The sequence below is a fragment of the Schistocerca serialis genome, chromosome 6 (assembly GCF_023864345.2).
Source record: "Schistocerca serialis cubense isolate TAMUIC-IGC-003099 chromosome 6, iqSchSeri2.2, whole genome shotgun sequence".
Lineage (NCBI taxonomy): Eukaryota > Metazoa > Arthropoda > Insecta > Orthoptera > Acrididae > Schistocerca > Schistocerca serialis.
In genome coordinates this window covers 261,778,378-261,790,642 of record NC_064643.1, presented here as the reverse complement: position 1 = coordinate 261,790,642, position 12,265 = coordinate 261,778,378, and positions in this window count along the sequence as shown.

Here is a 12,265-nt window from a genome sequence, read left to right as displayed (position 1 = left end):
ACAGTTCTTGCCATACCTGGCTCCGCAATCTGCCATTGTAATGGACAATGGCAGCTATCACTCAACTGTGACAGAGAAAACACTGGAAATTTAAACAAGTCCTGTAAGAAAACGTATGAACTTGTCTTACTTGCATGTGAATGTGGTTACACAGTTCTGCGTTTACCACAGTACTACTGCCGGTATAACCCGATGAAATTAATTTGGGCATAGGTTAAAGGCTATGTGGCAGAAAAGCAGACATTGAATCGCTTGTGCATGAAGCAATAGAAAACATATCCCCTTCAGCATGGGCAGATTGTGTGCGGCATGCTGAAAAGCTTCAGAAAGATGACTTTTATAGGGAGGTGAAGGTGGATAGAAGCCTTGAAACCGTAATTGTAAATCTGCAGTCAGATGGTTCGGACACAGACTCAGATAGCAGTGATAACGGTATTACACGATGTAGACTCAGGAACTAAGTAAGGTAATAATAGTTCTTGTTTTTAAAGACTCATAACTGAAAAAAGTATTTTTGTGTTTCAAAATATCAGTTGCATTTATAGTATATGACAATGTCTTGCCATTTATTATATCCTAAGAAGTATGCAGACATTAACTTTTTATGAGTGACACACCCATAATTTTCAATGTATTATCAAAGGTGAATTAGCTAGCTATTTTGTTAGTTGTGAACTTTTAAGCTTTTCCCAGCGTTTACAATGCACTTGCAGCAGCCGGATAAATTTGCCAAAAACTGCAATATTTTAACAGGTAACAACTAACAAACTGTCATTTTCAAGGCACAAATTGGAAAATGTGTTAAAATAACAGGGAGGTTTACCTGTTGAGATATTGGTTGTTTTTGATGTACTTAAAGGGCAGCATTCCCTCGAGTTATTCGAAGATGATGTAAGTTGTTTGGTTGTTCCGTGGATAATAGGTGTGGTCTCTAACAGTACTGAGGAAAGTGTTAGTTTATGCTCATGGTGTTTTTCAGTGAAAAATATGACAACATACTGACCATTTACACTATAGTCTTTTGCATTAATCTTTGGTACCAGTAATTCCTTTTTGCACACAGTGATTTAGATTTAACTACATTCAAATACACCCACATAAACATATTATGAACTTTCACATTTTTAAAACATTCTATAGAGAAGGAGTTGTCAAGCAAATATAATGGTTTCAGTTTGTGTTTGAAGTTAATTTTGTTACCCATTAGATTCTTCGCTTCAATGATTAAGTTGTGAAATATTTTTATGGCAAAATACCTTTCTCACTTCTGCGTCCAGTATTACGGATCATTGGTTAGTGTAAAGAATTTCTCTTTCTCTTATTGTAATGAAGAATGCTGGCCTACTTTGTCACCTCTGGTGACCTCTGCAACAGCATCCACCCTACTGGACAGGTCTTTCAAACCCTTTCAAACCTAGTAACCAGTTGAAAGCAGCATGGTCCGTCACTACCTCAAACTTTCTATCATATAGGTAACACCAGAAGTACTTTACTATGTTTACCAAGCTAAGCATCTCTCTCTCCATTGTAATTACTTTGTGCTCTGTCCAACTGTGTTGATGAAAAAACAATAGGATATCCTTGACAACTGACTGCCTAACTTAAAACAACTCAGGAGCATGATTTGATGCATCACATGATACTGTGAACTGCTCCTGAAAGTCTGGAAACACTAACACTGGATTCAACGTTAACACATTTTTCAATTCGACAAATGCTCCTTGGCATTCATCTGACCACACAAACTTAATCCCCTCTGTCTACATCTGACTAAGCAGTCAAGCTAAATCCACAAATCCCATCACAAATTTCTCATAACAATTTTCGAGACCCACAAATAATTGTAGCTCCTTGATTGTTTCTGGTACCAGAAACTCTTACACTGCTTGTATTAATCTACTATGATCAGTGCTCACACCATCCCTACTAATGATACAGCCTGACTGGTTAACTTCTTCCACTGCCAAGTGACATTTTTCTGTATTTAGTGTCAAATGAGCTGCTTGTAACCAAATGTTGCCTATGCTCTTGCATACCCTAGACACTGATGCAAGTTTAACACTTTCAGTACATCATTCAATAACAGCTGGAAAGTTGCTGGTGTGCTTTTAAACCCAAAAGGCATTCTTCTGTACTGATAGTGTCCCCAAGATATTGAAAATGACATTTTTGGTCTATCCCCTGCGACAACTTTTAATCGATGGCATCCACACTTCAAGTCTATTGTCGAGAAGTACTAGTGTTGCCCCAGGTTATCTACAGTTTCCGTGATGTTTGGAATTGTGCAGGCATCTGTCATAGTTTTACTATTCAAATCTTCTTTCATTATCGCATCAGCCAATTGTTATAAAATCCTTAAAAAATGGTTGCAGTGATTGTGGTATTCTGTACAGTCTTTGATACGCCTGTGTTTTTATTTTATTTTCATTGGGAACATCTATCGGTGACCCTAGGGTACCCTCTTTAACAGACATTTCCTGTCCCTCCTCCCCAAGACCACCTCTATCACCACTGCTACACCACTGTCGATGACGTACACTACCCCAACTACTATTCTCATTAAATCATTGGTAGTCCATGCTTCCCCATCACTCCATGGCTGGTAGCACTGACTTTGAATATGCCCTGTATGCCTACAATTAAAACACTTTACATCTGAAGCAAACTCATGTCCTTGATCCATTACCCCTGCTGACTTATCAATTTCCTCATGCTCTAATGCTCACCTTTATATGGGAGATCATTAGGCGCACCCTCCTTGACATTGCTGGTACTAAATCTCTCAGAAAAATCATCAAATGCTTATTGCTAGACCCCCTATAGCACCACTTTGTTCACCTCCTCACTCTGTTACAATTCATAAGTGTAAACATTCAACCTCCCAGTTCTATCTCTGTAGTCCTCTATTTCCTAATTATGCCTTCTGGAAAAAATACCCAGTTGCTCGTGAAAAAATTGTTTACTGTTTTGTTTCCTATATCTCTGCTCCAACCTTGTCTCAGCTGATCTCATGTTTCTGCATTGCGTACCGCTTCTGTGTACTGTATGAACAACTTCACCTCTCCCGTTAAATGCAACTCTGGCATCTGCAATAATTGTTTATCCAATCACTCCCTATGTCACACGATGACTTGAGCTCCTCTATAAATGCTAACACATACTCAAATGACCAACCAGGAAAAAGAGAAACAAGGTTAGCAAGAGCCACTCCTAGAGTCTGTGACTTCAACAATTCTATCTCCTCTTCTTTCTCTGCCAGTTTATTATCTGCAACCATTCTATTTGGCCTTAGCTGAGCTACGTGATAGACGAATGACTTTATAGCCTCATCTCTGGTGACATGCTGTGTCTCTAATTTTGCTACTGCCTCACAGTTACTTGTTTTTTTGACTTAAAAAATAATAAAAACATCCAACATCTATGGACGGGAGCTTCCACCCTGGATGGTGAGTAGGTGTCCTTCAATGCTGATGGAAGGCAGATGGCAGGCCGGTGGCCCCTTGAGGGACAGGCCATGTTGTCAGCAGCGGCGATGTGGAGTCTTGGTGACGACTCTGTCCTGCATGTGTCTTCCGCAGTAGCACATGGAGTCAGCTGTGTGTGGGGTTCACCTTGCTGCCCTCTGGTAGGGGTCAGATGGTGGCTGGTGCGACACACTTGTCCCACTAGGACCTCAGTGCAGGTGGCAGCAGGCATGGACAGCAAGTTTGCAGGGCTGTGACACCAAGCTTATGCACTGGTGGCCTGGCAGCCTAGTCTCGAACCCACAGCTGTTGCTGGCAGTGCCCAGTAGTCTTGCTGTCTAGCATGGAACCAGGCACCATGGTGCTGCTGCACTCCAGCAACAAGCAAATGCTTCTGCCTCAAAAATCGCCCATTTGATATCACTCCAAGTACATCTGTTTCACTAAATCTTGGCCCCGAGTCATGTTGCCCATAAAAAGAGACTTCCACTCATGTGGTGACACTGAACTACCTGCTACGACAATGACACCGTGCAGTGCAGCTTTCTGCTGAGTGCGGCTAGCCTTGCCTTGCAATCCCCTTGTGAGTATGTTATTCTGGTCCAGATGCCACCAAACTTATGGCTAACAGCCTGCGCTTACTAATGCAATACCTCACGGTGGCTTCCTCACGACTCCTTATTACGTTTTGCTAAAAACTGGGTAATGTAGTTACAACCCATTTCATTTGAGCTCCACTGTCAGATGGTTGATCTTGGAACTAAGGGCAAGGACCACTGCCAAACCCAACCTCGTCTTTGCCAATGATGTACCTTCAGTGTGATATCTACTGCTCCCGAAGCTGGGGGCAGCGAGTAGGCCAGGTATGATGTAAGACTTATGTTTTATGTTTGACTAACTACAGGTCGAGCACTGTTATTCAAATCATTTATCTGATCCTCTGACTAATTTACAAGGCTTTTGTGCCTGTGTGATATAAGAGTGAGAGTAATTCTGGAGCACCATTAGAGGGCCTATGAGATCCATACACACAACGATGTAATTTAATGTTTACAATGGTACACAATAGGAAAATGTACAATGACATCCAAGAAACAAAAATGATGTATATCCAGATAATAGTCATAAGTGAGGAGAGGTGGCCTGTTTCTAACTATTGTGACATTGCTGGAGAGATAGTTCACTACTTGGGAACAAGTGACATAGAATATCGTCAAGCAGTAGGTGTGATAGTGAATAATGCATTACCAATTTCATACCAGTATCACAAATGATATTGTTGCTTCAAGTAAATACTAAGCCAGCACAGATAAATACTGAACAAGTATAGGCTCCTTCCACTCAGCATAGTGATGAAGAAACAGAAGACTGTAGGGGTCACAGAAATTACCAAACTAGATGTATATGTGGTGTCTGTTCTGTTGGAGAGGCAAGACTTACGTCAGTTTGGCCGGTAGTTTAGCCGCCATAGTTTAGGACTTAGAAGTTCAGTCAGTGGAAGCTTAGGTAACTGCAACGAGTCTTGAATTTCTTTGCATTAGAGCAAATATAGCACTGAAGACTTAGTTGTAAACAACATGTGTTTTTCCAACTAGTTTATTTCCAACTAGAATATTTATATGTTCAAGCTACTTTCAATTCACTCAATTACATAGCAGAATTTATCACCAACCTATGAATTTTGTGTATAGTTTAAACAATAAAGTTTTAAAATTAAACCTCAACCATTTGTAATTGGAGTATGATATTTAGATTTGTTGCACCTACAATAAACTTGATGTTATTTTTATCATACACAGCATGAACTTTAATTTTAGCTCCAAAAATATATTTGGTATGAAAGGTTCAACAACAGGAAAAATATTGCAAAAATTATAACACTCATTTAACTGTATGAAATTCATTATTTAATCATGCTTTCAGACACAACTTAATCTTCAACAAGCATCTGCACAAGAACGCTTCAAACAAGAAATCTTTGAATAAATATATTTTATAACTCAAACATTTTGTGTTTTGTGAGATGTTTAGCTATGAATTTAAATTTCATATCTCTGATCTTCAACCACATGTTGATTTGAAATAAATCTGAAGACATTAAAATTACTCTAGGTGATAGTGAAACAACTTCCTCCAAATGGTGTAGCAGTGATATTGATATGAAGTAATTATCAAAGTAAAGCTTACTCCAAATAGTGTAACAGTGGTATTAAAGTGTAGTAATTATGAAAGTTAACTTTGTGATTTACATTTCTCTGGTACATTCCAGCATGATCTAACAACCAAATTGCTGCTGGCTCCAAGATCAAGAGCTGCACCATTCTTATCCCATTCATGTACATGTCTTGTATACATTCCCATACTGGAGGCATACCCAGATACACCACACATTAAAAACAATTTAGAAACATGTGAAACTGCCTGGCGGATTAAAACTGTGTGCTGGTTCGAGACTTGAACTTAGGACCTTTGCCTTTCATGAGCAAGTGCTCTACCATCTGAGCTACCCAAGCATAACTCACGACCTGTCCTCACAGCTTCACTTCCTCCAGTACGTCTCCTACCTTCCTGGCAGAAGTGAAGCTGTGAGGACGGGTCATGAGTTGTGTTTGGGTTGCTCAGATTGTAGAGCACTTTCCCGCGAAAGGCAAAGGTCCTGAGTTTGAGTCTTGGTCCAGCACACACTTCTAATCCACCAGGAAGTTTCAAATCAGTGCACACTCCACTGCAGAGTGAAAATTTCATTCTGAAATTTATAAACAATATACCTGGTTTATCTGGCAAACATATTTTCAGATGACACCTGACTTTACTAGCACACATCTGTTCATCTACAGTCAGTGACTCCTCCTCTGGAACTGAATCAAATCTTCCACTCAGATATATAAAAGTATTATCTTTCTCAGCTTGTCTTGTGCATTGGCATTTGATAAATTGTCTTGAAAGTACAAAAAGCACCTCACTTGCTCAAATTTGTTGATAGTAAGTTACAGCCGATATGCTACTGGTTCATATCAAAAGCAGTGTCTTAGAATTCATTGAATAAATATTAACATTCTTCTATTAGAAAAGATGTTAATTTATTGTCAAAATCAATCCCCTTATATGTTCTGAGGGAGTGTACCCAGAACGGATTTTACCAACTACTGAAACATCAGAAAATTTCCACAACACAGGCTCATGGGGTGCATGGAAGCAGGAGATGGTCACTTTGAGCAATTTTTGTAAACATACATGTATTTTATAAAATGTATAATTATTGTACCACTATAAAGAAGGATTTTTGAACCCATGTTTATACAAACTTTTTGTAATGTTTTGATGTCAAGAATAAATCCCTGAAGTTACATGTTTTCATATGCCCTGTGTATGACAGAACTGTGTTACATGAATGCATGCAGCATGTAAAAACTGCACATATGCTGCAAAAATATCACAATTCAAAATATTCTTTTTTTATTTATTTTTGCAAATAGGCTGTGTACATACTCCACATACACTTCATACAAAACACTTACCATAAATTCAAGGCCCGGGATCTTGATTTCATCATCATTAATTTCTTCTTTCCAAACTGGTATAGCTAACAAATAACCAATTTCCGGTATATATATAACAGAGCATTCTTTTACATAATCTGGAAGGTCATCTAACTCCTCCTGTGCCATTGTCGTCATGAGTGCAGGAAGACAACCATATTTATGTTTCTCTATTTAAAAAAATACAGTATATAGGTCAGTGAATGCAATAGTATTTTATAATTTTCATAGTGTCTTTTTTTCATTGTCATAAATATTTTATTTGGAAAAAATGGAGAAAAGTTATGGACATCTCATACACTACTTGGGCACAAACACCAAAACCAGTAATGATTGCAATCAAGATATGTAAGTCTGTCAAAAATAATAATAACTGCATCAACATTTCATTTAATTTTGTTAAAACACTGTCATGTATTTCAAGTTCAGTATTCTAAATCTGATAGATATTGCAATAACAACATAATTATTACCATAATGGCTGCTACAGATTTTTTTTTCCATTTCTATGGACTAGTTGCAAACTTGGATCACTGTGATGTGGTACAACTGGAAATCAATCTATTACACAAGCTCAATCCTACGGTCACACCATTCAGGAGACCATAGTTTTATCACCATACTTGTAACAGTATCTGCCACAATGTACATATAGCCTCATTTGTGATGTCAATATATCGTGCATATATGACAAACTAGGGCAGCGTTATACCATTTCCTGCTCACAGCTCTGTTGTAAGTCAGAAATAAAATGAACTACAATTCATAGTTTAGTACATAGTACATAGAATACCCTGATGCTGTACCATTTGTACTCCTTACTTATCGCTGGCTTCTGGAGCTTTCAAAGTGCACCTTTTCTCTGAAAGTACCCAACAATGCCCCAGCACTACTGGTCCTTTGCTGTCTTGGTGTGTGCCGAAGTCGTTGTTGGGCTTCAGTGCAGCATGGTTGCACAGTGCCATATAGTGGATAAATCAATATAAAGAATTTGCTAGAAAGTATAATTAATTATTTGAAGTGTTACATCAATTCGTAAGAGAAAGTGTTTAATTATAAGGTTATTTCATGGAAAGGCAAGCAGAGTTAGTTTTATGATTTATGGTTGACACATGTTGTATTTGTGAATCAGTATTTTTTTGGAGGAACATACTGATAGTACACTGTCAATGAAAATGCTTCCAGTAGTTAGTGATTATCTGTCGAATGAATGTGGAAACACAATGTAGAAACAGTTACTTCAGTATGAATGTGAAATGAGCTTAACTGCTAAATACAAGACTGGATGAGTTTAGGCATTCTTAGGGGAGTGTGTTATGTGATAAACGTACATTAAACAAAAAGTAATTTAACTAGTATTGATATTATTGCAAAGTGAATAACTTTAATATTTGAAAAATGTACAATACATGTGTTCATATTAAGCATATGGTCAGGTTTATTTGGTAACAAAGCTCCCATACTCGAGCCTGACAGCCACAAAATTAACCTAAAAATAAACTGAAAAGACTTCATCGGAGTTTACACTTGGCTTACCATGAAATATCAACTGCCCCTCAGTGAAGAATAGCGAGTGCAACTGCCATAATAATAAATGAGAATAGAGTGACGTGTCCATATGCAGAGAAAGTAATAAATCATTGATAATACTGTGTGTGAAGCAGGATCTACAGTATCTTGGATTGCAGTGGTTTGAGATGATCATCCTGATGAAACAAGGGAGCAGTGTAGTTTGCAGCATCACATTATGACACGGCAACCAACATTTGCAGAAACATAAGTGTTGCAATAATGCCAACTGCACATAGTTTGGAATTGTTACTGTAGGATAAACTTTTGCATTATTTGGCATATCATGATTCTGTGCAGAGGAAGTTAGTTATGGAAACTGGTTATGGTTGTGTTTTCAAGTGTAAAAATGTCACCAAAGGAACAAGTACCAGTAGTCAGTGCTGCTGCAGGGGTTTATTTCAACAGTGAGAAACAAAAAGTGGATGTAATGCGGGTAATCAATTTTAGCAACACATGGATGTCAATATTAAATGGATATGACGAGGAGAAGCATAAAAAAAATTGAAGAAGCATGTAAATTAAGGATTAAGGAGGTAAAGGAGATGGATGTAGGAAATGAGGAAGAGGGTTAATGAGAAAATAGGGGAATATAAGAAGAAAAAGGAAAAAAAAAGTGATTTGGAAGTTGCTGCAGTGAGCCCAGCAATGAAACAAGCAGACACATATAATTAATTGCAAAACCCTCCTATTTCTACTCCAAATTCTCATTATAAACAGCTGAAAGTGACACCAGACACTGAGTTGCTGGTTGAGGTACCTAATTTGAAAGGAAGCCAAAAGAAAATTGCTTTTGAAGTAAAATCAATGGTTAAGGAGGACCAAGAGAAATTGATGAAGATATTTGAAATGACACAACAAGAGAACACATGGACTTAGATAATGAGACACAAAACACAACTATTTCTTCCAGAATGTTCAACACTTATGGAGCCAGGTTTTGAGGACGTGAGTAATATAGAATCTGTAGACATGGAACTAATGGCAGAATTAAATGCAAGTAAAACCTCAGCACCACTGATACAACTCCAGATACCAACTTGTTAATTGAAATACCTAGCTTCAGACTTAGCTTCTCATGCAGAATGACAGTTACTGCAATACTAGATAATGAAATGACTAGTATGAGCACAAATGGTGATAGTTACTTTATAGGATGTACACATTCCCAATATGTATTTAGATGTATTGTCCATTTTGGTATGGAATGTGCAAGAGGAGGATACTGATATTTCTGTCACAGAAAAGATAGGGCAAACTGTTACACAACAAAAACAAGATTTAGGAGGGCGCATCCACAATACTGCGTGTGCGTGAGGCTGAGTGCAACATATTATTTACAAAACAATCATACAGGCAGCATAGTATGGTCATTTTGTAAATAATATGTTGCCCTCAGCCAGCCAGCCAGCCCCCCCCCCCCCCCCCCTCCACTCACACAGACAATGTGGCCAGCATTCCCCTGTAATGAATGATGCTGAATGACATATGTGAATGATTTGCAAACAGAATGAAAAGATCTGAAACTAGTCATCTGTGTGTAAAGACAAACATCTGTGCAACTGCACCGGTTTTTGCAATCTTGTTCAATCATTTCCAGTTGCTGCCTTGTTGCTATACAGCATACTGAAAATAAGTACATATTCTGATATTTGTAAACTCACCCATAAAAACCTGTACTGGTTACTTCCCATTGACCTAGAATCATAAAATTTGGCAAGAAGATAGGTTTCACAGTAAAACTAAATACAAAAATCCACAAAGTGTTAATTTGTAACTGAATCACATTTTTTAAAATTTTTTATTATTTATTTATTTATTTATTTATTTTTTTTGCTGTCTATCTGTCCAGTCTCACCCATTAAAATCCCATTTCTCAGGAACAGCTGTAGGTATCAAGTTGAAATCATGTCAGATACTAAGGTCTACGGTCCCTTGGTGGTGAAAAAAATTTAAGCTTCTAAATCAATGCACTCAAAATATTCGGCCTTCTGCAAAGACCCCTTTTTCTCAAGAACAGGTATAGGTATCAGGCTTAAATTCATGTCAAGTACTAAAGTCCATAGTCCCTTGGCAATGTAAATAATTTAAGCTTCTAAGTCAATGCAATCAAAAGATGAGGCCATATACATATTTTGATATGTGTAAACTCAGTCATCATAACTTACAGATGAACCATCTATACACACATCGAGGCAGGTTGTTTAGTGGTAAAGCATATGTGTGGAAATCATGTAGCCTTCACTTTCAAAAATGTGATGAGTTGCCAGAAAAAATACATGGTTCGAATTCCACGGTAAACTTTAGATCGCCTTTCTCCAGTTAGACAATTGTGGTTGGTTATGGACATGCAACTCACCAAAGTGGCATCCAATGAAAAGACTTGCACCAGGCCAATGAGCCTCATGAAATTATTATTATTATCATCTAAATACATAATTAAGGATGTACTGAGCCCTGAGAGCACATGTCTTACTTGCACTCATCCAGTTTTTTTTTACTTTTGTTTACACAAATTTCCCCAACACACACAAGAAAATCTTCCTCTTTTCCATGGTTTGTTTGCATTCATTTTTTAAACTTCCAATACACACGAGTCATTTATCATAGCTTGTTGCACAAATAGCACATTTAAGGTTCTGTTGTGAAATAATTTTTCACAAATAATTGACTATGAAAAATGTGGGAGCTGTTATAGGTTAGTAAGTTATTAGATTTGTTGTGAGTTGTGGTATAAGTGGTTTAATATGGGGGTGGGGACTGCTGTCAGAAGTCAAATAAGCCCTCTTCTAAGCCCTCTCCTGGCTATGCATCATATGTCCTAGGAAAATATTAATAGAGGCACAGAAAAAAAGATCTGTGTCCTTCAGACACACCCAGAGGACGCAGAGCACATGTGTATTATATAGGATTGGAAGGAGGGGTACTGGCAGCAGGTAAGAAGGTGGGGAAAAAGAGATTGCCCCCTGAGGGTTTTATTTTACACACACACACACACACACATACACATGCACAAAAGATTCATCAGTTGTAAGGTCTGAGGTTAACAGGTAAGGAGAAAAAGGTACTGCTGCTAGGGAGTACCATGTGTGAAGTGTAGGTATACAGGAAATGCTAGGTACTGAGTTTCACATCAACTGGATCTTCAAACATAATACAGTACCCAGCTGAGTGACAGAACCGAAGATCTAAGGGCTCTATGTAAGAAATTCACAAAGGGGTATAGTGGATGGGGCAGGCCATACTGCGGACAGGGCAGGACTATAATACATGTGGTGTATTGGATATGACAGCTCCCTTAACTCATGACACCAATGTGTACTTTGTTGAATTTTTTCAATGCCATGGTCAGGCATTTATCAGCAATGCTGCGAAGAATGTTAAAGTGAAGCTGAAAGTGGCACTGGTGATAGCTGACTTCACACACGCTGCTCTGGTACCAATTGGGGCAATCAAGAATTGGTGTTTCAATATACACAGTAAGGCAAGATCAGAAATGTGACACACAAATTCTGGAAAATATAGGTGATTAGAAGAAGTGTCAGCAAAATAAAAGGACAAAAATAATTAGTGAAAATATACAAGGAAGTCAAATGCAAGCTACCACTTGATGGTAGTAGTAATACATGAGTCAGGAAACACGATGATACCAGTGTAGAGTGAAACATTAAAGTCTCTGCTATTTTGTTAAAT